We start from the raw sequence: 25,865 nt of genomic DNA, 5'->3' as shown, positions 1-25,865 counted from the left end.
AGATCATACACCATGAACAAATGGGACTTATCCCAGGGATGCAAGGATGGTTCAACATCCACAAATCAACGAACATGATACACCACATTAACAAAATGAAGGATAAAAACCACATGAGCATCTCAGTAGATGCAGAAAGAACATTTCACAAGATTCAACACCTATTTATGACAAAACTCTCAAAAAAATGGGTATAGAAGGAAGCTCAACATAATAAAAGCCACAAATGACAAACCCACAGCTAACATCACACTCTACAGCAAGGGTCCCCAACCTCCGGGCTGCGGACCAGTAGGCCTGTTAGGAACCAGGCCACATAGCAGGAGATAAACGGCGGGCAAGCAACCGAAGCTTCATCTTCCACTCCCTGTTGCTCACATCACTGCCTGACCATCTCTCACATTACCGCCTAAACCATCCCCCACCTCCCCCAGTCCGAGGAAAAACTGTCTTCCATGAAACCGGTCCCTGGTGCCAAAAAGGTTGGGGGCCGCTGCTCTACAGTGAAAAACTAAAAGCTTTCCTTTATTTTTTTATTTTTTTCAGTACGCGGGCCTCTCACTGTTGTGGCCTCTCCCATTGCGGAGCACAGGCTCCGAACACACAGGCTCAGTGGCCATGGCTCACGGGCCCAGCTGCTCCGCGGCATGTGGGATCTTCCCCGACTGGGGCACGAACCCGTGTCCCCTGCATCGGCAGGTGGACTCTCAACCACTGCGCCACCAGGGAAGCCCAAGCTTTCCTTTTTTTTTTTTTTTTGTGGTACACGGGCCTCTCACTGCCGTGGCCTCTCCCGCTGCGGGGCACAGGCTCCGGGCGCACAGGCCCAGCGGCCACGGCCCACGGGCCCAGCCGCTCCGCGGCATGTGGGATCCTCCCGGACCGGGGGACGAACCTGTATCCCCCGCATTGGCAGGCGGACTCCCAACCACTGCACCACCAGGGAAGCCCCCAAGCTTTCCTTTAAAATCGGGAACAAGGATGCCCACTCTCACCACTCCTATTCAACACAGGAAGTCCTAGCCAGAGCAATTAGCCATGAAAAGAAAATTAAAACATCTGGGGACTTCCCTGGTGGCCCAGTGGTTAAGAATCCGCCTGCCAATGCAGGGGACGCAGGTTTGATCCCTGGTCCGGGAAGATCCACATGCCATGGAGCAACTAAGCCCATGCGCCACAATTACCAAGCCTGCGCTCTAGAGCCCACGAGTCACAACTACTGAGCCCATGCGCCGCAAGTGCTGGAGCCCACGTGCTCTAGGGCCCATGCTCTGCAACCAGAGAAGCCACCGCGATGAGAAGCCCACACACCACAACAAAGAGTAGCCCCCACTCACCACAACTAGAGAAAGCCCGTGTGCAGCAACAAAGACCCAACACAGCCAAAAAATAAATAAATTTTTTTAAAAAGAAAAAGAATTAACAAAAAAAAGAACATCCAAATTGGAAAGGAAGAAGTGAAATTATCACTATTTGTAGATGACATGATTTTATATACAGAAAATCCTAAAGACTCCACCAAAAAACTATTAGATATAATAAATGAATTCAGTAAAGTTGAAGGGTACAAAATCAACATACAGAAATATGTTCTATTTCTAAACATTAACAAGCTAGCAGAAAGAGAAATTAAGAAAACAATCCCATTTACAACTGCAACAAACAAAAAGAATTAAATAACCCAAGAATAAATTTTATGAAGGAGGTGAAAGACCTGTACACAGAAATCTATAAGACATTGTTCAAAGAAACTGAAGAAGACACAAAGAAATGGAAAGACATTCTGTGCTCATGGACTGAAAGAATTAACACTGTTAAAATGTCCATATTACCTAAAGCAACCACAGATTCAATGCAATCCCTATCAACATCCCAAGGGCATTTTTATTTTTCCACAGAAATAGGACAAAAAATTCTAAAATTTATATACAACCACAAAAGACCCTGAATAACCAAAGCAATCCTGAGAAAAAAAGAACAAAGCTGGAGATAACACACTCCCTGGTTTCAAACTATATTATAAAGCTTTAGAACTCAAAAAAGCATGATATTGGCAGAAAAACAGATATAGCTCAATGGAACAGCATTGAAAGTCCAGAAATAAACCCACACATATACAGACAATTAATTTATGACAAAGGAGCAAACAGCATACAATGGAGAAAGGATAGTCTTCAATAAATGGTGTTGGGAAAACTGCACAGCCACATGCAAAAAAAACCAAAATTGAAACTAGATGACTATCATATGCCATACACAAAAATCAACCCCAAATGGATTAAAGATTGAATGTAAGCCATGAAACCATAAAACTCTAAAAGAAAACACAGGCAGTACGCCTTTGACATCAGTCTTAGCAATATCTTTCTAGATATGCCTCCTCAGCAAGGGAAACAAAAGCAAAAAAAAACAAATGGGACCACATCAAACTAAAAACCTTTTGCACAGCAAAGAAATCAACAAAATGAAAACACAAGCTACCAAATAGAAGATATTTGCAAATCATATATCCAATAAGGCATTAATACTCAAAATATATAAAGAACAATAAAAAGCCCCCAAATAACCTGATTAAAAAATGGGCAGAGGAACTGAACATTTTTCCAAAGAAGACATACAGATGGCCAACAGACATGAAAAGATGTTCAACATCACTAATCATCAGGGAAACGCAAATCAAAACCACAATGAGGTATCACATTATATCTGTCAGAATGGCTGTTATCAAAAAGGCAAGAAATAACAAGTGTTGGCAAGGATGTGGAGAAAAGGAAACCACAGTGCATGTGGATAATGTAAATTGGTGCAGCCACTGTGGAAAACAGTATGGAGATCCTCAAAAAACTAACACTAGAACTACCATATGACTGAGCAATTCCACTCCTGGGTATTTATCGAAAAAAAACAAAAACACTAATTATAAAAGATATATGCACCCCTATGTTCATTGCAGCATTATTTATAGTAGCCAAGATATGGAAGCAACCTAAGTGGCCATCAATGGAAAAGTGGATAAAGATGTGGCGTGTGTGTGTGTGTGTGTGTGTGTGTGTGTGTGTGTGTGTGTGTGTGTGTGTGTGTGTGTGGAATGGAATATTACTCAGCCATAAAAAAGGATGGAACCTTGCCATTTGCAGCAACATGGATGAACCTTGAGGATATTATGCTAAGTGAAATATCAGGTGAAGAAAGACAAATACCATATGATTTCACTCATACGTGGAATATAAAAAACAAACAAAATGACAAAATAAACGAACCAAACCAAACTATAACAAACATGTAGATATAGAGAAGAGAGTAATGGTTACCAGAGGGGGTGCGGATGGGTAAAGGGGGTCAATATGGTGATGCATGGAAAGTGAACTCTTGGTGGTAAGCTGCTGTAGTGGATACAGAAGTAGAAGTATAATGCTGTGCACACGAAGCTTATGTAATGTTATAAATCAATGTTACCTCAATAAAAAAATTTTTAAGAATTTTCTCTTGCTTAGAGTCATTGTTAATCTTTCCATCATCTCCCAGACCCACATGGGCCTTCTTGTCATTCCTCCCTCCTGCCTGGTACCTTCCCCTGCAGGATGGCATGGACATTCTGGGTACAGTTACCAACCAAGTAAGAGACCACCTTGCTGGATTAGCTGTTTATCTAACCCGTGATTTCCATCCATTAAAAAGTTTGCACCAGTCTTTGGTAAAATAAGAAAAATAACAACATGGTGATTTTCATGAAGCTTAGATAGCTGAGTGAAGCTATCACTGAAATCAAAATATGCTATTTGCATGGTGATCTCTTTCAAAATTAGCACCTGACTATCCACGTGTTTAAAGAACATTGAAATCAGTTATCATGGTCTCAAAATGTCTTAGCTGATTTCTTGGAGACAAGATCAACTAGGTACATTGACCACATACAAAGTGTCATTCTTCAGCTCCTTGGCCTCTAGGAGAATATGCCATCCCCAGAGAAGGCCTTCCTATGTTAACCCTCATTAAGGTCCCTGGACCGCAGCTTACCACACCAGGTAAGAAAATGTGAAGACTTGTACTCTGAGCTGCAGGTCACAACAATCCATTCTTTTATTTTTAAATCTTATTTAATGGTTCGGCTACATGTATACATTCCAAGTATGTGTTTTGAAGCTTTCTGTCTTATTTAGTAAGACTTCATTAATTACAGCAGAACCCTTAAAGAATGTAATAATAGGGATGAAAATCAGAAGTATAGTGGCTTCCCTGGTGGTGCAGTGCTTAAGAATCCGCCTGCCGATGCAGGGGACGCGGGTTCGTGCCCCGGTCCGGGAGGATCCCACGTGCCGCGGAGCAACTAAGCCTGTGCACCACAACTACTGAGCCTGCGCTCTAGAGCCCGTGCTCCACAACAAGAGAAGCCACCGCAATGAGAAGCCCGCGCACCGCAACAAGGAGTAGCCCCTGCTCGCCGCAACTAGAGAAAGCCCACGCACAGCAACGAAGACCCAACAGAGCCTAAATAAATAAATAAACTTTAAAATTAAAAAAAAAAAGAAGAAGTATAATATACCTGAACTGTCATTAGTTGCTCAAACAGTCACTTCCGCTTTAGATTTCAGAGCCAGGACAGGTAGTGCCTGCTGTAACCATGCGATACTCCTTTCGGGGAAACCCACCCACACTAATGCAGCCCTTTCCACTCCTCCTTCCACCCAGAAGCCCCCAGGGACCCACTAACAGAGAGGAACCCGAGACGCTCTGAGCGTCTACCAAGGCCACACAGGTTCCCTCTAAGGAAAGTGACCTCAGACAGTCCTTTCAGTGCGATCACTGTAATTTAGGCGACGAGACACCGAAACTGCGGTCCCAGAAGACTATGACCGGGGATCAGCTTCCGACCCAAAGGCCATCTAAGGGGCCTTAGAGGTAAGTCACGAGATCTTTGCCTGACCGGATAATGACAGGACAACCCAATCTGAGGCTTTCTCTGGAGAAGTACGAAGCTGAGGGAAATAAGAGAATAAACTAGAGAGTTTACAGTCACGAGAGAAACAGCTGAAGCACAGCCTGAGGACGCAGAGCTGGCGACAGATGAGCCAGGGGACAAGAAGGGGACACCGAGGTTACTCTAGTGTCCACAAAGGTCAGGTTGTCACGGGGGCCGACTTCACAATAAACCGCTTAGGGAAACCGAGACCACTTGTTTCTTATAACCTAAAAGAAGCTAAGGTAACACAGCCCCAGATGATGCAGGTAATCACCTCTCCTCTCCCCGCCGCACTGTGGCCAAGGTGAATGCGCCCCGAGGCCTGACTCTGTCCTGCCCAACCACGCGAGCGAGGGCAGAGCTGGACGAGGCGGCGGCTCACGGCGGCCGGGCCCTGGCTCTGCCACGCTGAGTCTCTGCTCAGCGTTTCCTTCTGCTACCAAACCGCTCTTGGATGTGAAACCGGCTTACTCTGCCCGCCTCCAACAGCCCAGGGTCCCGCTTCAAAATACACAAGTAACTCGTGTATCAGAACGGTGTTTGTGAGGACCGGAAGCCCCAGGCCAAACGCCTGAAGACGTCGTAGGTAGCTCCTCTGGATGAGGGCCAGTGCCTGGGCGTGAGGTTCTGACACAGGGCAGCCTCCCGGCGCTGTCGCAACACACCGAGGCTGCGTGATGTAACACTGAGCAAAGGGTTTTTGGCAGGAGGAGAAAAAAGGGGAAAGTCCGTGACAGCATCCGTCACATGCAGCTGTTCCTCTTTAATTTCATACCAACCTTGGCTTGCCTACCAGACTCAGCTCTTTGGGACCATCCAGTCGTTCAGCAATTTATTTATTTATTGCCTTTTATAAGCCAGATACTGGCCTAAACATGAGGGACGATACATGAATAAAAGATAAAAATCTACGCCCTCGTGGAGCTTACATTCTATCAAACAGTACAAAGAAACAATTATCATACGCACTCATCTTTATAGCTTCAAATCTAGTGTGGAATGGTATTTAGCAGGGACTCCAAAAGTGTTTACCGAATAAATCAATGTGCATTTTGTATGTTCTAGACTGGATCTCCTTGAGTTTTCCAGAAAATCATTTAGTTGAATTCAGTTGGCTCACAGAGCTGTAATGTGGCTACTCTCTTTTTCCTCTTGCCCAGGAATCCATTATTAAATCTTGGACTTACAAGGAATCTAAGACATGTGTAGTTGTCTGTTTCTATTCAAATCCTCCGAAAGAAATGTAAGACTGTCCTCTGGAGGCAGGTGTGGTAAGTTCCAAGTATATTGTGTTCATTTAATGTGACCATGACCCAGCCTCCCCCACTGTTACATAATTACGGCACAATATCAAAACCAGAAAACTGACGCGTGAACAGTGTGTGTGGACGGTTGCACATCATTTATCACGTGTGAAGATTCCCGTAACCACCGCTGCAGTCAAGACACAGACCTCTTCCGCCGCCAAAGACCTCCCTCCTGCAGGCCCTCGCCATCCCCCAGCACCGCAGCTGTTAATCTGTCCTCCGCGGCTGTAATTCTGTCATTTGGAGAATGCTATATAACAGGAGATACACAGTCGGTGGCCTTTTGAGGCTGACTTTTTCGTTCAGAATAAAGCCCTTTAGATCCATCCACCTTGTGTGTAGTGACAGTTTGTTTCTTTCTACAGCCAGGCAGCGCTCCGCACCCGGGAGGCACCGCACTGAAGGCGTCTGGGTTGTTTCCAGTTTGGGGCTATATGATGAATAAAACTGCTGTGGCATTTGTGCACAGACTTTCGTATGAACTTTTCTCTGGGACAAATGCCCAAGAGCACAAACCCTCATCATATGTTGTGGCATGGTTAGTTTTTTAAAGAAACTAATAACTGTTTTCCAGAGTTGGGCTGGACCAAAAATTCATTGTAGGAAAGTTTTCTTTCTAAATTTTGGTTTTTAAACTTAGCAGGGTACACTGGACCACTCTGTACTACCTTTGCAACTTCCTGTGGATCTATAATTACTTCAACATTAAATCGTAGAACACTTCTCTATTTCTAAAATGATGATAGTGAAATCAGTATGGCATTTGGAATCGGCTGGGTATGCAAAAAACTGAACTAACAGTTTTAAAGCACTGATATTCACAATACACCAGAAATCATATATATACTTAACAACTCTTTAAACTTACATAAAAATTTTTATGTAAGGTCTCCTGAATTCTTTCAGTGAATACATCAGTTAAAAAATCAACTGGCATGGGACTTCCCTGGTGGTCCAGTGGTTAAGAATCCGCCTTCCAATGCAGGGGACATGGGTTCGATCCCTGGTCAGGGAGCTAAGATCCCGAATGCCGCGGGGGCAACTAAGCCTGCAAACCACGACTACTGAGCTTGCGCACTTCATGCGCCACAACTAGAGAGACGCCCACGCGCTGCAACAAAGAGCCTGTGTGCTGCAACTAAGACCTGACGCAGCCACATAAATAAATGTATTTTTTTTAATTAAAAAAAATCGACTGGCGTAACGTATTCATGACCAAAGTATATAAAAGGAATACTCATGTGGTCATGAATAATCTGCAGTGCATTTCACCGAACAGTGATGTCTGAGGTTTTGCCTTTGGACTCTCTAAAAAACAGCAGCAGCAGGTAGAAAGTCTGCTGTTCCTACCCAGCTGAAGGTTAGTGAACAGAGAAAATAGGAGTCAGGGTGACATCAAGATTCCCCCTTTATCGGGCTTCCCTGGTGGCGCAGTGGTTGAGAATCCGCCTGCCGATGCAGGGGACACGGGTTCGAGCCCCGGTCTGGGAAGATCCCACATGCCGCAGAGCGGCTGGGCCCGTGAGCCATGGCCGCTGAGCCTGCGCGTCCGGAGCCTGTGCTCCGCAACGGGAGAGGCCACAACAGTGAGAGGCCCGCGTACCGCAAAAAAAAAAAAAAAAAAAAAAAAAAAAAAAAAGATTCCCCCTTTATCAAATGTGGTATTTTTATCTCAGGAGATTCTTACAACTGAATGTGAGACGTGGGGCTCCGCCCTTTGTACTCTCACTGCGTTTTCCACTTTTCCCACTGTCTCACCATCATGACTATTTAACAATGTTTTTTGTTCTGGTACAACATACACACATAAAATTTACCATTTTAGGGCTTCCCTGGTGGCGCAGTGGTTGAGAATCCGCCTGCCGATGCAGGGGACACGGGTTCGTGCCCCGGTCCGGGAAGATCCCACATGCCGCGGAGCAACTAAGCCCGTGAGCCATGGCCGCTAGGCCTGCGCGTCCGGAGCCTGTGCTCCGCAACGGGAGAGGCCACAACAGTGAGAGGCCCGCATACCGCAAAAAAAAAAAAAAAAAAAAAAAAAAAAATTTACCATTTTAACCACTTCTACGTGTAAAACGTCAGTGGCATTAGGTACCTGCACAGTGTGTGTGGCCGACACCACCGTCTGTCTCCACAACTTGCTCATCGTACCAAACAGAAGCCCCACCCCCATTGAACAGCAGCTCCCCACTTCTTCGGAACCCCGGCCCCGGGCAACCTCCAGGCCACTGTCTCTGGACTTGCCTACTCGACAGACCTCACAAGCGGAATCACACAATATTTGTCCTTTTATGTCTGGCTTATTTCATGCAGGATGATGTTTCCAAGGTGCATCCATGTAACATGTAGCAGCATCCCGTTCCTTTTAAGGCTGAATGATATTCCACTGTACGTATGCAATCATCCCTCAGTATCTGCAGCGGATTGGTTCCAGGACACCCCTCGGCTAGCAAAATCCATGAATGCTCAAGTCCTTCATATGAAGTGGCCCAGTGTTTGCATATAACCTACACAACCTCTCAGGTACTTTAAGTCATCTCTAGGTTACTTATAATGCCTAATACAATGCCAACGCTATATAAAAAGTAGCCAGGGCGAGGCAAATTCAAGTGTGGCTTTTTGTAACTTTCTGGAATCTTTTTTCAAGTATTTTGGATCTGCATTTGTTAAATCCATGGATATGGAACCCATAGATACGGAGTGCTGACTTTATACCATGTCTTGTTTATCCATTCATCTGTTGATGGACATTAGGTTGTTTCTACCTTTTGGCCATTGTGAATAATGCTGCTGTGAACAGTGGTGTACAAATATCTATCTGAGTCCCCGCTTTCATCTATTCGCGGTATGCACCTAGAAGCTTAATTACTGGATCATATTGCAATCCTACGTGTAACTGTTTGAAGAACTCCCAAACTTTTCCACAGTGGCTGCACCATTTTATGTATGATCCCATTAGCAATGCAGACAGATTCGAATTTCTCCACATCCTCACCAACATTCGTAATTTTCCTTTTTTCTTTTTTTTTTTTTTTGCAATAATATTCATCCTAATGGGTGTGAAGTGGTGTCTCATTGTGGTTTTTATTTGCATTTCCATAAAGGCTAATAATGCACATCCTTTCATTTGTTTATTGACCATTTGCATATCTTCTTTGGAGAAATGTTTATTCAAATCCTTTGCCATTTTTTAAATTGGATTGTTTGGGGTTTTTGTTGTTGAGTTGTAGGAGCTCTTTATATATTCTGGATATTAATCCCTTGTTATATATGTGCTTTGCAAATACCTCCTCCCACTCTAAGTTGTATTTTTACTCTTTTGATAGTATCCTTTCATGTACAAAAGTGTTTAATTTCAATGAAGTCCAATTTAACTATTTTTTTCTTTTGCTGCCTGCCTGTGCTTTTGATGTCACATCCAAGAAATCATTGCCAAATCCAGTGTCATGAGTATCTTCCACTGTTTTCTTCTAAAAATTTTATAGTTTTAAATTGTAATGTTTAGGTCTTTGGTCCATTTTAATTTTTTATAAGGGAAGGATCCAACTTCATTATTTAGAATGTGTATATCCAGTTTTTCTAACATCATTTGGTGAAAAAACTGTGCTCCATTCAATGGTCTTGGCACCCTTGTCAGAAATTATTTGACTATATACACAATAGTTTATTTCAGGGCTCTCTGTTCTGTTCCATTGGTCCATACGTCTCTCTTTATGCCAGTACCATACTGTTTTGATTACTGTAGCTTCATAGTAAGTTTTGTAATCAGCAAGTGAGTCATCCAACTTTGTTCTTTTTTTTTTTTTCAAGATGACTTCGGCTATTCGGGTTCCCTTGAGATTCCATATAAAACCTTAGGATGGGATTTTCTATTTCTGAAAAAAAAAACCACTAGGATTTTGATAATGTATTGAATCTGTAGATCGCTTTCCATAGTTTTAACAATATTAGGTTTTCTAATCCATAAACATGGAGTATCTTCCATTTATTTGTATCTCCTTTCTTTCAGCAGTGTTTTGTAGATTTCAGTGTACTATGTCTTTTACCTCCTTGATTAAATTTATTCCTAAGTATTGTATTCATTTAGATACTTCTTAATTTCCTTTTCTGATTGTTCTTTGTTAGTGTATAGAAATGAAACTGATATTTGTATGTTGGTTTTGTTTTCTATTTTCCTGTTATTAGCTCTAACAGGGTTTTTTGTTTGTTTTGTTTTTGGTGTAATCTTTAGGGCTTTCCACGTATAAAATTAAATCATCCATGAATAGGGATAATTTTATGTTTCTTTTCCAATTTGGATAACTTTTAAATTTCTTTTTGTTGCCTAATTGCTCTGGCTAGAAATTCCAATGTTATGTAGAATAAAAGTGGTGAGCTGTGGTATCCTACTGTTCTTCCTGATCTTAGGGAAAAACCTTTCAGTTTTTCACCATTAATTATGACACTGGCTATAAGGTTTTTTATATATCTTTTATTATGTTGAAGGAGATCTCATCTACTCCTATTGTTTTTATTATGAAAGTGTTGAATATGTCAAATATTTTTCTGCATCAATTGAGATATTCATGTGGTTCTTTTCCTATATTCTATTAATGTGGTGTATTACTGTAATTTTCATATGTTAAACCATTCTTGCATTCTGGGAACAAATCCCATTCATTCACAGTGTATAATCCTTTTAGTGTGTTGTGGAATTCCATCCGCTAGTATGTTTTGGAAGAATTTTGCATCAATGTTAAGGAATATTGGTCTATAGCTTTCTTGTAGTGGCTTTGCCTGGTGTTAGTATCAGGGTAATGATGGCCTTATAGAATGAGTTAGCAAGTATTCTCTTCAATCTTTGGGAAGAGTTTGAGAAGGACTGGTATTAATTCTTTAAATGTTTGGTAGAATCCATCAGTGAAACCACCAGGTCCAAGCTTTTCTGTTTCTAATTACTGTAGTTCTATTCAGATTTTCTACTTCTTAATGACTACATTTTGCTAGATTTTATGTTTTTAGGAATTTGTCCATTTCATCTAGGTTATCCAACTTGTTGATATAAACTTGTTCATAGCACTGTCTTATAATCCTATTTCCATAAAATCAGTAGTTATAGCCCCACTTTCTTTGCTGATTTTAGTAATTCAAGTCTTTTTTCCTTACTGAATCTAGTTAAAGGCTTGTCAATTTTCCTGTTCTTTTCAAAAAAGCAACTTTTGTTTTCACTGATTTTTCCCTGTTTTTTTTTCTTTTTTTCATTAACCTCTGCTCTAATCTTTATTAACTCCTTCCTTCTGCTAATTTTGGGTTTAGTTTGTTCTCCTTTGTCCAGTTCCTTAAGGTGTAAGAATGTCATTGATTTGATTTTTTTTTTTTTCTTTTGAAATTTACATGTCTTAGTACTGCTTTTGCTGAATCCCATTAAGTTTTGGTATGTTGTGTTTTCATTTCCATTTTCTTCAGGTATTTTCTAACTTCCTTTTTAACTTCTTTGACCCATTGGTTAAGAGTATGTTGATTTCCACGTATTTGTAAATATTCTAGTTTCCTTCAGTTATTTACTTCTAACTTCATTCCACTGTGATTAGAAAAGATACTTTATATGCTTAAAATTTTTTTAAATTAAGACTTGTGCTTTGACCTAACATATGATCGATCCTAGAGAATGTTCCATCTGCACATGTGGAAAATGTGTATTTTGCTGTTTTGGGGTGTAGTGTTCTGTATATGTTAGGTCTGACTGGTCCATATTGTTCTTCAAGTCCTATTATTTCCTTATTAATCTTCTATCTTGTCTATCTGTTATTGAAAGTAGGGCACTGAAATGTCCGATTATTATTGTAAAACAATCTGTTTCTTGCTTCAATCCTCTCAATGTTTGCTTCATATATTATGGGGCTTAGATATTTCATGCATATGTTTATAATTGTTATGTTTTCTTGGTGAATCAATATACATTGTAATTCTTTATCTCTTGTAAGTTTTCTGACTTAAAGTCTATTTTGTCTGATATGAGTATAGCTACCTCAGCTCTCTTTTGGTTATTATTTGCATAGAATGTCTTTTTCTATCCTTTCACTTTACCAACCTATTTGTGTTTAGGTCTAAAGTGAGTGTCTTGTAGACAGCCTAAAGTTGGATCACATTATTTTATCCATTTTGCCAATCTCTGCCTTTTGACTGGACAGTTTGATCCATTTTCATTTAATTAACTGATAAAGGCTTACTTTTGCTATTTTGCTACTTGTCTTCTGTGTATATTATTCTTTTGACCCTCATTTCATCAATTACTGCCTTCTTTTGTATTTTGTTGATTTTTTTTTGTACTGACACATTTTGATTCCCTTCTCATATCCTTTAGTGTATACTCATGATAACCAAACTTTGTGGTTATCATGAGGATTATCATAACATCCTAAAATTATAACAAACTTGAATTGATACCAATTTAACTTTAACTGTATACAAAAACTCTACTGTCCTACCCTTTATGTTATTAAAGACACAAATTACATCTTTATACATTGTGTGCCTTACCAATAACGGATTTATCTTTTAAATTCTACAGAAATAAAAAGTGCAGTTACAAACCAAAATTATAATAAGACTACCATTTATATTTATCCATTAATTACCGCTACTGGAGATCTCTAGATCTTCATACAGCTTTGAGTTACTATCTAGTGTTGCTTCATTTCAACTTGAAGGATTTCCTTTAGCACTTTTTGTAGAGCAGGGCTAGCGGTCATGAACTCCCTCAGCTTTTGTTCTTCTAGGAATGTCCTAATTTCTCCCTCATTTTTGAAAGTCAGTGTTGCCAGATATAAAATCTTCTGTTTACAGACTTGTTGTTGGTTTTTTTCTTTCAACACATTAAAGCTTTCATCCCACTGTCTTCTGGCATCCAACATTTCTGATGAGAAATCAGCTAAAAATCTTGTTGAGTATCCCCTGTATGTAATGAGACACTTCTCCCTTGCTGTTTTCAAGATTCTCTCTTTGTCTTTAGCTTTTGACTGTTTGATTATAATGTGTCTCAGGGTGGGTCCTCTTGGGTTTATCCTACTTAGAGTTCACCAAGCTTCTTGGATTTGTAGATAAATGCCATATGTCAAATTGGGGGAGTTTTCAGCCATTATTTCTTCACATAATCTTTCTGCCTCTCTCTCTCTGTCTACTCCTGGGACTCCCATGAAACATATCTTGGTCAGCTTGACAGCACCCCACAATTCCCTTAGGCTCTGTTATGGAGTGAATTGTGTCCCCCTGCCACCCAAACTCATATATTGAAGCCTTCATCCCCAGCAACCCAGAATGTGACTATATGTGGAGATAGGGTCCTTAAAGAGGTAATAAGTTAAAGTGAGGCTGTTAGGGGCCCTAATCCAATCTGACTAGTGTTCTTATAAAAATAGGAGATTAGGACACATAGAATGATGTGTGTGCAGAGGAAAGACCATGTGAGGACACAGCAAGAATGTTGCCATATGCAAGCCAAAGAGAAGCCTCAGAAGAAATCAACTCTGCCAATATCTTGATCTTGAACATCTACCCTCCAGAACTGTAAGAAAATAAATTTCTATTGTTTAAGCCATTCAGTCTGTGATATTGTTATGGCAGCCTAGCAAACTGATACAGGCTCTGTTCACATTTCTCCATTATTTTTCCTCTCTTCTCCCAGACATGATAATTTCAATTTTCTTATCTTCTAGTTCACGGATTCTTTTGCCTGCTCAAATAAGCTGTTTACCCCCTCCAGTAAATTTTTCACTTCAGTTACTACACTTTTCAGCTCCAAAATTTCTTTTTGATTCCTTTTTATAACTTCTCTCCTTATTGATACTTTGTTGCTCATATAATGTCTTCCCTTAGTCTGAGCATATTTAAGACAATTTGTCTTTGTCTCGTAAGTCCAATATCTGGGCCTCCTCAGAAACTGGGACAGTTTCTGTTCATTCATTTTGCTCTTTTGAATGAACCACGTTTTCCTGTTTCTTTGTATGCTTTGTGATTTGTTTTTCTTGAAAACTGGGCATCTGACTATTATAAAGCAGTTTCTCTGGAAATCAGATCCTCCCTACCCAGGGTTTGCCGTGTGTGTGTGTGTGTGTGTGTGTGTGTGTGTGTGCGCACATGCATGTGTGTATTCAAAATTATTATTGTTGAAGGCTGTAGGAGTCCATTTGTTTTGAGTTCCAAACTTTTTTCTCAAACACTATTTCCTTTCAAGCATGATCACTGAGGTTCCTTTACCTCATCTTCAAATAACGTTCTGATTAAGATTCCCTTGAATATCAAGAGCTAAAACAAACAAAAACACCGGAAGGGAGAGAGGGAGAGAGGCAGGGAGGAGCCCCCTCTCCCAAGTCTTTGCAAACTGGCTCTGTAGGTACTCCTTCACCTCTCAGCTAGGCTTGCTCAGAGTGTAGGGGTCATCTTGAGATGCGATGTGGTTGCTTTTGTCCTACCTTCCCCGTCTCACCACAGTTTCTCTCCTGAGCCTCAGATGGCCTACTGTGTGCCTCCACCAGAATCTCTTCAGGCAGTCATGGGTTTGTCATCCCCTTGTAGTTCTTACAAGCAGTGCCTGCTGCCTTTCCCACCTACATCCCAAGTCATGGAGACAAAGACAAGCCCCACGTCTCGGTCCTTCAGGTATCCCCAGGCAGGTGAGAATGATGGACACAATAATTTGCAAATAGGGTTTGCTCTGCTCCCTCCAATTTGGTGGGAGGAGGGGAGGAGGCTCTGCTGGGTAGAGGGTGGGGCAAGGTTGAGAAAATGTCTCATGAAACTTTCCTACCACTCTGAAGATCTTTTTTCCTTGATCAGGCATTTACGTGGTTGCTATAAACCTTCGACTGTTTCCAGATCTCCTACACAGTTGGTTCAGCTCCTGTTTGTTTCTCCAATGTTTCTGTTGGGGAACAAGGGCCTGGAGTCTCCTATTCTACCTCTTCCTGATTTCACTTCAGGTGAAAATTGCTGCTTTTTTTCTTTTTTATTTCAGCCATTCTTATGCATCTCCAATTCCCTACCACCATACCTGAGACGCAAGAGTTTCTGGAAATGTTATTGACCATGAGGAAGAGAGACACAATTTCAATAGAATATGATAAATATCACAAAGAAGCCTGCAGAGCACAATGAAGCTGGCCAGAGAACCAGGATCCAAGCCCAGGACTGTCCAACTCACCATCTTTGCTCTTTTGGTGTCACTTCTGACAGTGCACCTCTCACTGTAAGTTGGGAAACTGGCAGATTTGGTTTCCATGATTTCCCAGGATTCACTGCTTCAAGTAGGACTGACAAGTGTGTTTTCAACACAGAAGAACTAGGTGGTCCAATCCAGGACAGAGGACTGATCCAATCAGTCTTGGGCTTGTAATTTCATTTTCAAAGCTCTTCTATATGCTAAAGCTATGAACTACTGTCAAGAATCTGGGTCCTATTTTTAATATTCCTATTGACTTGCAGTGTGATTTTGTACCCCTCATTTTTTCCAACTATAAAATATTATTAGAAACTCTTTACCCTTCTTTCACCAATAATTGATGATAAATAAACATTTAGAAGAGGGGTCATTTATTATCATTGTTATTATTATATTTGCTTTACAGGAACCAAGATTCTTCTAGTGGCCCAAGGAACAGTAAGTTTCATACTTAATGGCTTTAGGCCTGAGGCCAGAAAACATATTAACCCTTGATACCATGAGTGGAATAATACAAATGAGAATTCCAAGAAAATTCAATACAGTGTCTAAGACACGAGAGGGAGAGACAGGATAAAAAAGAAAGGAAAGAAAGAAGGGGAACAAGAGGAACTGAAAAGGAGAGGACTGAAAGGCAGTGAAAAAGAAAAAAAAAAGAGGAAACATCAAACTGATGATTCCTGACTTTACACCAAATCCAGAAATTCTAAACTTTTGAGCATCAAAATATGCTCAAATTCATAGCTGGCAAAGGCTGTTGGTCTTCTGGCTCGATGGTGTTTAATCCCAACTGGGGTACAGATCAGTTCTGAGGATGCAGACACTGGGGTCCACTCCTGGGAGGCCCATCTCTGCAAGTGAGCAGAGATGACAAAGGATTTATGAAACCACACAGAATGGCATTTCCAGCTATGTTAAGGAGAAAATCTGACCTCAAGCTGGTGTGTTCTCCAGCTGATTAATAATTACAAAAATATACCAGCTCAGTGCTGAGCCAAGGCTAAAAGCCAGGAGGGAAATCTTTTTTTTTCCTTTCTTTTTTCTTTTCTTGTAAATAATACCCAAAAGGCTCTGATTTTATTTTTACAAGCAGAAAATACCACCACTTGGCTCACTGTGAGAATTGATATGTGCTTTCTGCCTGGAGGTACCTCATACCAACCGAACAGCCACGCGGCCACACACCGGGGCAGGGAGGGCAGGGTCAGGAGCCGAGGACGCATGCGGGGACAGGATGGCCGGCCTCGTGGGTCTCTCTTCCTGTTATTGTCCTCTGCGCCTTTCTTCATGTTATTCTAGGAGCAGCAGCGGTCACTCTATTCTCCACTGGGCCTACTTGTTTGAAAAATATTAAACTAAGTCATATCTCCAGAGGCATCATGCTTTGAAGCGGCTTATTACAGTGGCGTTATTTATTCTTGAAACCACGTCCATCAGCAGTGGCACAGTCCAGGGCTGGGGACAGAGGTGAGGATGATTCCGACTCCTTCCTCAGCTCACCTTTCAAGATGGTGAGGGTCAGTGGCATTTCCAGGTTACGAAGCAGCAGCTAAGGGACTGGCCTCAGTGGAGGAGGCAGCTTGGCCTCTAGCTCATCCTTAGAATCAGTCCAACACTCTTCCCATTTCACTGTATTGTCTACAGTTCCTTCTTTGCCCTGTGACTCCATGAAAGAATTCATTAAAATGCGGTTGGGGGCTTCCCGGGTGGCGCAGTGGTCGGGAGTCCGCCTGCCGATGCGGGGGACGCGGGTTCGTGCCCCGGTCCGGGAGGATCCCACGTGCCGCGGAGCGGCTGGGCCCACACGCCACAACTACTGAGCCTGCGCTTTGGAGCCCGTGAGCCACAACTACCGAGCCCACGGGCCTAGAGCCCATGCTCCACAACCAGAGAAGCCACCGCAGTGAGAAGCCCGTGCACGGCAACAAAGACACAATGCAGCCAAAAAAAAAAAAAAAAAACGCGGTTGGTTTTATATGTGATGAACACGTGACAAGAAATGTGGCAGATGACAGAAGTCTGAGCATTCTTCCTCTACAATCTAACCCCTTATTTCCCCAATGCGAAACGAGACTAAAATGGCCCCAAGGCAAGGCTATTCCACGACACGTCAGGGCCAGGTTACCTCTGCTCTATGGATGCCAACCACACCAAGTTACTAGAGAGCCAGGGAGGACCTACCCACTCTTCTTCAGGCCCAACAGCGGTACAAGCGGCAGGACGTGGGGAGGAAGAGGCAAAGCCAAGGTTCAGAAAGGTGACACGTGGGACACGCCCAGGCCCTGAACAGCAGCGTCCGGCACAAGTTTTCTAGCAGGAAACTAAGGCTGACCAAGGCTGACGGCTGTCGTGGCTCGTCTAAGCGGTCCTGAGCCGCCTCCACTGCTCGTCCCCAGACCACCCAGCAGTGCCCCTTCCTGTAGCTGTTCGCCAAGCCCGAGGGACAAGGACTGCTGTGAGGGGGGGCCCCAGCTGGGAATCCGGCCTGGAGGACTCAGAGACAGCCCCCCGGGCCACGAGGCCTGCACTCAGACACAGGCGACAGAGGCACGCACGAAGAGGGACCCAAGGGCCCTGCAGCGCGGGCTCAGCTGGAAGGAACAGCGAGGGCGGCAGGGCAGGCACACGGAGGCATCGTCTGCACACATCAGCGCCCTGGACGCCAGCCTGTGCCCCTTGGCTGGGGTGCCCGGCGCGGCAGATGCGGAGTAAGAGCCAGAGGACCGGGGTCCGCCTCTAGATTCCAGTATCATCTGGCTAAGCAACTGGGCTCCGGGATGTCAAGGAGCCCACCCCTCTGGACAGTGGTCTGCAAGGGAAATATGCTCTTCCTGAGGCGACCAGGGTGGGCTGGGGCAGGGGTGCCGGATGGAGAATAAACCTCAGCATCAGCAGGGCTCGGGAGAGGGGCTGGGGGACGCGGGGCCCCGGCGCACACACGGAGCCGGCGGGAGTGCGCGGGGCGCCGCTACCTGTGGCTCAGCCACGATGAGGCGAAAAAGGGGAACTGAACCGCTGGGGCCTTTTCTCGGAACGGGACCGACGCCCAGCTTGCGGGACGGCCTGACAGAGAGAGGGACCAAGCAGGAGGGAGAGGGAAGGCGCGGCTGCTGCGGGGGTCTCATCCTGTGCGTCGGCTCCGGCCACGCTCCCGTCGCGGGGCAGGGGCCAACCGAGCCCCGCTGGCCCACGTCTGTGAGCACAGAGCGAAAACCAGAAGCCAGGAGTGCCCACGCCCAGTCCCTACTTCCCTGCTCCAGCTCACCGAGCCTCTTCCAAGAAGGAGCACGCCCAGGGCTAGAAGAGACAGCAACAAGGGTGTGTGGGGAGGATCCGGGCTTGAGGAAGCCCGGGTCAGACCCGGAGGCCCAGCTCATATCCCACTGTTCTTCCGGACCTCCCTTAGCCGAGGCGCGAGGGAAGCGGCCTTGAGAAAGCCTCGGAACAACGGCCGACGGCATCTCCAGCAGCCACCCTTTCCCGCCAGGAAGCTGGGGGAGTGGAGGAGAGACAGAGGGGGAGGAGGCCATGCTGCGCCCGGCGGCTCCTGGCCCCCCGTCTGCCCGCCTCTCTCCTGGTCTGGGGCCATCTCAGCAGCTCTTAGCAACAAGGACAGTTTCTTACTTCGGTTGCGGGAGACCCTTCAGAAATCCTGCCAGGGCCTGGGGGCCTGGTGCCAGGCAGGCTGTAGGGGGATCACCTCAGGGGGCCCGTTTAAAAGCCCGCTTCCCAACCCCTCCCCGGCCCGAATCTGTGTCTCTCCAAGCCTCTCACGTGATGCTCATGTGCGGCCCATCTGGCAACCCCACTGAGCCCTGCGTGAAGTCAGGGCCACCCCAAATCGAGAGCCGGGCCCACAGAGGCACAGCCCTGTGGCTGGGCTTGGGGACGCTGCCTGCGCCCCTTTACTTTCTCAAGAAACTACTAGCCACGAAGTGCTTGTGAGTCCTCAGGCAAAGGAACTAATAACAACAGAAAATACTACCGTAAAAAAGTACATTTAAGCCGGAACGGCTGTGGAGGCAAGGCGGCCTCGGCCCCAGGCTCCCTGACGCAGCAGAGCTGCCTTGCTGCGGTCGGCTCTCCCGGGAGCCCACACCCGTGCTCGCGCCCTGGCGCAGAGTGAGACCAAGGGAAAACGAAGCGCCGACATCGACCACTCAACCCACATCCAGACACATCAAGATGTGAAGTGGAAACTACCCGTCTTTTCCTCCCGTGGAAACAAAACCAATCTGAACACAGCAAGACAGGCCTGCTGGCTCCTGGATGGGCACGGGGTGAGGGCCTTCCTCTACCTTCAACAGCACCTGTGATCATTTAACTGCAGAGACAGCTCCCAACAAGAAGTCAAACTGATTTGGGTTTCTATTCATTACTGTAAACCGAGAGCAAAAAGCAGCTCTTTTAGAAAATGTTTCCACTCCACGTCAGATGTGTGTCTGGCTCTGTAGAGAGTTATATTTAGCCTCTGACATTCCATCCAGCATGTCCGCCTCTCTCGACCAGGCCTGGAGCACTGCGGGCGCATGGTGGCTCCACTGCGGGCCTCGCTGCTCCCCCGGGGCTCCAGGCTAAATATAAACGGCAGTGCAGGCTCTCCAGTGAGAATGCTGCATGGCCATCCTCAAGACAACTTCTGTGTGCTTGCTTAGCGGAACCCGTCCTGGAGAAGAAAATACCCCATCACAGCATGTTTTCAACACTGTTCTGGTTCCTTAACCAATTTTTAGAGGAATTTAAGAGCAGGGGGAGAAGTCCATGTCAGTGATATTTTCCAGACACACAGCAAAGAATCCACAGTAAACCCATCAAATATGGGCTCTGACGAGAACACAGGCAGCTGAAGCTCTGGTTAAAGATGGCCCGTTGTTACTCTGGCTAAACTACATTGTTATCCAAAGAGACCCTTAAAACTCAAGTATAGGGCTTCCCTGGTGGCGCAGTGGTTAAGAATCCACCTGCCAGTGCAGGGGACACGGGTTTGAGCCCTGGTCCGGGAAGATCCCACATGCCGCGGAGCAACTAAGCCCGTGCGCCACAACTACTAAGCCTGCGCTCTAGAGCCCGTGTGCCACAACTACTGAAGCCCGCACGCCTAGAGCCCGTGCTCCGCAACAAGAGAAGCCACTGCAATGAGAAGCCCACGCGCTGCAACAAAGAGTAGCCCCCGCTCACCACAACTAGAGAAAGCCCGCACAGTAATGAAGACCCAGTGCAGCCCAAAATACATACATACATACATACTAAAGTATAAAGAGACCCAACCAAACATCATGGAATTCCAAATAAATCTGGCTGTGATGGTCCAAGTGTCAGCTTGGAGGGTGTTTTTGGATGTGATTAACATTAAATTGTGAACTTTTAGTGCACTGCCCTCCGTAATGGGGGTGGGGGAAGAGGCCTCATCCAAGCACTTGAGGGGCATGAACAAATCAAAAAGACCCGTCTCCCCAGGCTGGAGGGTGTTTCTTCACCAGACGGCACCCTCAGACCTCCTGGGTCTCCAGCCAGCAAGCCCACCCTGCAGAGTGTCAACTCACCAGCCTCCATAATCACACAAGCCAGTTCTTTATCATCAAAGTCTTTATCTGTACAGAGATATTTACATAGGGTAAATAAATTCTACTGTGTTCTATTCACACACACACACATCCTGTTTGTTGTGTTTCTCTGGAGAGCCCTGACTCACACCCTGGCCACGGCTGTCTTGTTCTGAATCCCGAGTTTATCGGAAACTGCACACGTGCCTCATGAAGAAGGCTCAGTGGCGGCACTAGACAGTCTCAGCACCGTCAACATCCTGCTCCCGGGCTCAGCTCAGCAGCAAGACGTCAGCTGAGGCACTACTGACGTGAGTTCACTCAATTCTATCTCCAAGCCAAAGCCGGGGTAGATTTCTGACCGTAAGTCGGACCAACTGGGCCAGGTCAAAGCAGATAAAAGTCCATCAAGCGGTCCCCTGGACAGAGTGTCTGAAGAGCTAACGCTCTGGAGGGACCCCCCCCTCCTTCTTTCATCTCAGGCACGGTCCAGGGAGACCATCCAGGGTTACCGAGGGAGGAGTCCCTGTCACTAAAGGAAGCCGGAGGGGACAAGCGGGGGGAAACGGGGAAGGGCTGGGTCCTACACGCCCGTTGGCATCAAACCATTCAGTAAACCTTGGGGGGTCGGCCCAGAAGGGCAGAGGAAGGGGGGTACAGCCAAGCAGAGTGGAGGGAGAGGAAGGGAAAGGACACCCAGGCAGGCAGCATGCCTGCGGCGCCAGTGCAGTGGTCCTCGGTGTCTGCAGCGGCTCCAGGCATGTCTGTGCAGGGACAGAGCCGCTGCAGGGCCCTGTTCTCCCCATGAGCTGGGCTTGTGCTGAAATGGGTACCAGTTGCATGGGCTCCAGTGGGCCTGGTGGACGGCGGGCACCATTGTCACATGAACCCAGCACCGCAGACCAGTCGGACCAACCGTACACCAGCCCTGGCTCTAAAGCCCAGATCAACACACAAAAGCCTCAGAGGCACTGGGGTCTGACAAGTATGTGTGACCATCACAGACCATGTGTCAAGCACGTCATTCTGTAAAATGCCTCCTCAGGAAATAAGTCCCCCAAACCTGGCCCTGAGCATGAGCCCCGTTCTGCTGTCACAGATTCTGGGGTCAGAGGATGCCGCGGGTGAGAGGACAGACGCTCGCAGCCGCAGAGAAGCCCTCCAAGTGCGTCTGTGCAGCCCATCCCAGAGGCGCTGGGGCTCGCCTGCCGCTTGGGTCAAAGGCCCAAGGGGTGTGTCACTGCCGAGGACCACAGTGGAGGCAGGGCTCCCGATGGTGCTGTTTCTTTTGGCTGTGTCGGGTCTTAGCTGCCGCACGCGGGACTGTCCTTGTGGCATGCAGGCTTCTCTCTAGTTGTGGCGCTTGGGCTCTAGAGTGTGCGAGCCCAGTAGCTGCAGCACGTGGGCTCTCTAGTTGTGGCGCTTGGACTCTAGAGTGCGCGGGCCCAGTAGTTACAGCATGCAGGCTCTCTACTTGTGGCACCTGGGCTCTAGAGCGCACGGGCTCAGTAATTGTGGCATGCAGGCTTAGTTGCCCTGTGGCATGTGGGATCTTAGTTCCCCTACCAGGGATAGAACCTGTGTCCCCTGCATTGGAAGGCAGATTCTTAACCACTGGACCACCAGGGAAGCCTCCTGTTGGTGCTGGTGCTGTTACTGTTCCTGTTTTATTCCACTGATCCATCAACAAAAGGAAACAAATTCGAGCTACAGTAAGTGGGTTTTAGGGTCAGCATGTTGGAAAAGCTATGAAATACTCCAGTGGGGACTGAGGCGCTGGGGTGGGGAGGTGGAGGGGGTCTATACACACTGGTTTTAGCACCGTCCCACCTGAGGTGGAAGAGTAGATTCTATTCCTTCTCTAACATAGGGGGATGGCCACTGAGTCATACACAGACTAAATAAATCATCATAAAGCAATTTAATTTGCTTTTTCTTGTCTCAAGAAAGAGTGAAACATTCAATCCACTTATATTTTAAATTCAGACCAAATCAAACATATATATTCAAAAATAACTAATGCTAAAAAAATTTTAATTTTACATTAAAGCTAGTTGTAAGGAAACAAAGAAACAAGGAAATATGAGAGGAAAACCTAGAGTTTAGTGACACAGGCACAGTCACAACGAAATACATAAAGTTTAATGAATAAATGCACATATGAATGAATTCAGGGAGGGAATCCCTGGCAGTCCAGTGGTTAGGACTCCACACATTCACTGCCAAGGGCATGGTTTTGATTCCTGGTCGGGGAACTAAGATCCCACAAGCAGCATGGCTAAAAAAAATAAAAATAAAAATAAAAATAAAAGAAGGAAAGAAATAGCATAAACAAACGAACATAGGAAAAGGGAGAAAGTGTATCAGTGTTAAGAAAGGAGATAGAAGAGGAAATGGAATACAGACCCACAGTCGGCACTAGAGGTTTGCTCAAACATCTGCCACGGCAGCTTCAGTCTGATTTTTTTAACCTGGTCTTCACCAGCTCCACTGTGGACAGGAAGATCAGAGATGCCTGATTTTCCGACATTCTTCCCTGGGAAGCCACATCCAAGACTCTACCACACACTCTGGGGCAAAAAGCGAGCAAAGCCACATTGTCTTTGCTCGTTTCTCTGCCGATTTCAACCTAACAAGAACTCCAGCTCTGGTTGACCTGCACAGTATTTCATGTCAAAAGCTGCTCTGAAGAAATGACTTCAGCATTATATGGTTTATTTTAATATCAAAATACACTATAAGGATCCATGTAATAACTTATTTTAATAAGTAACTTCATTTTAAAAAAGAGGCAAGGGGCTGCCTGATAGACATATTAGGGTGTAGTACCGTGATGGCGAATCCACGGCCAAGCATTCACCAAACCCTGCAGAACTCTACACCACAACGAGTGAACTTTATACGGCAAGAACGTTTTAAAAATATGTATCATACAAAATGTCCAGGGAAACAGGATGGAATGCGGCCTCTGAGAAATGAAACTAACTGTATTACAGGTAAAATAACCTCACTTAAGGAGATGGGGAAGAAAGGAGTTGACATAAATGACTTTGGGAAACAGCGTTTTGACTGGATATAACAAGGCTACCAAGAGAAGAATTCTGCACAAACACTGCACTCTAGCTGATAAATTTACTTCTCATAGCAGCATGGGTTAGCAACTCTGAAAATACTTTACATGTATAACAGGGTTGAATAAATAAGAACTATAAAGATGTCATCAATAATGAGAGCCACGTTTCTCACTTTCAAAGAAAGAAGTTATGAATATGAAAGAGGGAAGATAGAAGTAGCCCTGTAGTGCTGGACCAGTCAGAGACACTAGTACTAATCAATGTTTATTTCAAATATACACAAATAGAGAAATAAGTACAGACATGTGTGCATACACGGGTTAGTATAAATACATACATCTCCTAGCCCTGTCTACCAAGAGCCTAGAAGTATTGACACCTCCATAACAAAGAGCACACTCAGTGCCCGGATCTTGATTTCTACATACCATTCTCTGGTAAAGGGAACTCGGGCTACTTGGAAAAATGGTAATTCAAAGGCTGGGGCAGGGAAAATACAAGATAAGCCTGGAGCATCTTGTAGTGCCAGAAAGTGAGGAAGTGTTAAACAAAAATATCAAAGGACCAGAAGCCCAACTGAAAGAGCTTCCAAAGGCTAAAGCTGGAAGATCTGAGCAAAAAATGATAGACTATTATAACACAAAGAATAAAATAAATATCCATGAGTCCATAATATATGAATAAGCGCATGAATAAGCAAATGGAAGGGAGACAGAGAACTTTCTTTATGGAAGAATCCCAATTAATAATGTAGAATGAATGAGGGAAACAGAAAACCACCTTTAGAACAACAAAGTAATAGTTGCTTGAGGCAAGATACACTGATGATTGCCAAACCTAGTTGAAAAACTTTAAAGAGAAACAGAATATTTGGACAGCTTCAGAATACCTGATCCCACCAAATATTTATTAGCTATTGTGGTGGTTTCTCATATGTCCACAAATTATTTGATACTCTGCCCTCCCCTTGAAGTAGGATGGCTGAACCTCTAAGAGTGTTCAAAAAGGAAATACAGTAACTTCACAGGGGAGAAACCCAGAAGCCACCACCTAAACCCAGAGATCAAGGCAACATCATCAGTGAAATGTCATGGTAATACGATGATAAGAAGGGTACTACACCTCTATGGAATTCTCCCACCTACCCCCTCAAAATCTATAACCCAAGGCCAATCATGAGAAGACATCAAAAAAACTCAAACTGAGGGACATTCTACAAAATACCCAACCACTATTCTTTAAATGTGTCAAGCTCATGAGTAATAGCTAAGAAACTAACAAAGGAGATAAAATAAAATAATAATCTGAAAGAAGTGAGAAAAGAGGAAAAGAGGAACAAAGAACAGATGAGACATGTAAAAAACAAATAGCAAAATAATAGATGTAAACCTAACTATAAAAATAATCACATTAAATGTAAATGGCCTAACCATCCCAATTAAAAGGCAGAAATTGTCAGAGTTCTTTAAAATGCAAGACATCTTTAAGTATAAAGATACAAAAAGATTAGAAATAAGAGGATATATTGGGTGGGCCAAAAGTTTCGTTCATTTTTTTCCATAAGATGGCTCTAGTAGCACTTAGTTGTCTTTAACTTCATTTGAAACAATTTTGTTAGATTGTATGTGACAGCTGTCATATCAGCATGCATTTAAAAAAAAAAACTTATCAAAATTGGTGTATTTTTGTGTAGCCATTTTAATACTGAAGATGGAAGAAAAAAAGCAACATTTTCAGCATATTATGCTTTATAATTTCAAGAAAGGTAAAAACGCAACTGAAACG

General features: G+C 44.5%; 1 protein-coding gene across 2 annotated transcripts in view; it reads right to left on the bottom strand.

The window, feature by feature from the left end:
- JAM3 (junctional adhesion molecule 3) overlaps positions 1–25,865 on the bottom strand; it is a 59,289-nt gene that overhangs the window by 8,705 nt on the left and 24,719 nt on the right. The gene's annotated exons all lie outside the window — the stretch shown is intronic.

Source organism: Kogia breviceps, chromosome 7 (genome assembly GCF_026419965.1).
Source record: "Kogia breviceps isolate mKogBre1 chromosome 7, mKogBre1 haplotype 1, whole genome shotgun sequence".
In the NCBI taxonomy this organism is placed as follows: Eukaryota; Metazoa; Chordata; class Mammalia; order Artiodactyla; family Physeteridae; genus Kogia; species Kogia breviceps.
The sequence above is the reverse complement of the archived record's forward strand: the minus strand, read 5'-3'. Positions and strand labels throughout refer to the sequence as shown.